Genomic DNA, 2,500 nt, shown 5'->3' with positions numbered 1-2,500 from the left:
CCTTGCTTTTGTTCTGTACATACTTACATGCTTGTGTCTTAAGTGCGTGTGAGTGTCTGAATCTAATACGTTACAAAACCTAGTGACTGACCGTGACTCAGACATTAGTGACTTGTGTTTTTTTTTATGTCAAAGTCATCAACCATGAATCATGTGAATCATGCACTTTTTTTTTCGAAAAGAAATTTATCTTATCAATGTTAATCCATCGTATTGTGTGAAAGAATGCATGTCCGGTCGTTCATGTTAGCCTACTTGTGCATGTGCTTAAAGAATGTGACACATCTACATTCGCAATGTTAGCATTTTTCTCATTGGAGTGAAACGTGAATCATGAATGTTTCCAAAGTGATTTTAACTTTTTTAGGGCTTTGTTTATTTATTTTTTTTTTTTTGGTTTTTAGTAAGCTAATTTTATAGTTCCTTGTTGAAAAATTTTGCATGATTATGAATATATATATATATATATATATATATATATATATATATATATATATATATATATATATATATATATATGTATGTATACTACTGTATATATATATATATATATATATATATATATATATATATATATATATATGTGTGTGTGTGTGTGTATACAGTATATATTTATGTGTATATGTATATAAATACACATATATAATATATATACAGTATATATATACACACACACACATATATATATATATATATATATATATATATTTATATATATATATATATATATATACAGTATATATGTATATGTGTATATATATACATATATATATATATATATATATATATATATATATATATTTATGCATGCATACAGTATATATGTATGTATATATATGTATATACTGTATATATATATACAGTGTATATGTTTATGTATATATATACATATATATATATATATATATATATATATATGCATTATATATATTTATAGTGTATATACATAGATATATCTATAATTATATATTTTATATATATATATATATATAATATATATATATATATATATATATATGTGTGTGTATTCATATATACACATGCATATACCAAGTTATATCTAAGGTATCATTAAATACTTCTTGAATAACTTACACGTTTGATATACTTTAACCTCTTGAAAAGAATTAAAATGAGTAAGATACCAACAGAAAAACATGAAACCACTACTCTTACTGGAGTATCTCTAAAACTCTCAACAGTGATACGGGCTCTTTGGCTATAATTTGAGTTGAAATCTTTTTGGGCAAATATTCTGCAATATAACTGTGTGCGTATCACATTGTAGCACTATGATTATGATTGTTATTGTTGTTATTATTATTCATCGTGTGCGGTGACGAAAGGAATCGTTATGTGTGTGTTTGTGTGCATATATATGTGTGTATGTATATGTATATATATATATATATATATATATATATATACATATACTGTATATATATATATATATATATATATATATATATATATATATATATATATATATATATATATATTATATCATAAGATAAAAGGAATAGAATAAAAAAGAGGAAGAGGTTTGAGCAATGAAGTGGCCCTTCTTAGAATATACACTTGAATGCCCTCTTTCTGACTCAGCTTCGCTGCCATTCATATATCTTCATCAATCAACATTGATATTGGAAACGTGTGTGAATAGCTAACTGTGATTTCAATTGATTCATGATCTCATAACACATTTTCCTATTCATTCTATAACCATTATCAAGTCTTCAGTTGTATTTGAGAGTTGTGAAATACAACCTCCCTCTTCTGACCTGTTAATGAGGTATCACATGATTCTTTCTATATTAAGTATACTAGCGTACACGACCCGTCAAAAATGACGGCTAGATATTTAAATGAATATTCATACACACTGATTCTACCCTTCCTACCCCCTCCCCCTTTCGTAACTACAACCCGTTGGTTCAGCAATTAGAGGGAGATTGTGGTTTTCGAGTTTATCTGGTGGGGTACCCCCTCTCACCAGGGTATGATTACTCCTCCACTGCCTACCCGTGGGACGGGGAGAGATCGATTAGTCATACGTTTGGCTATGCCACTGAGCGTGACAGGAAAGAATATATATATATATATATATATATATATATATATATATATATTATATGTATAATATATATGATATATATATATATATATAGTATATATGTATATATATATATATATATATATATATAGTATATATGTATATATATATATATATATATATATGTATTATATATATATATATATATAGTATATATATAAATATATATATATATATGTATTATATATATATATAATATATATATATAATATATATATATATATATATATATATATATATATTATATAGATAATATATATATGATATATATATATGTATATGTATATAATATATATATATTATATACAGCATATATATAGCCTACATGTATATATATTATATTTAATATGTATATGTATATATATAATATATATATATATATATATA

This window comes from Palaemon carinicauda, chromosome 13 (assembly GCF_036898095.1).
Source record: "Palaemon carinicauda isolate YSFRI2023 chromosome 13, ASM3689809v2, whole genome shotgun sequence".
Classification (NCBI taxonomy): Eukaryota; Metazoa; Arthropoda; class Malacostraca; order Decapoda; family Palaemonidae; genus Palaemon; species Palaemon carinicauda.
Note: the sequence above shows the minus strand (reverse complement) of the source record.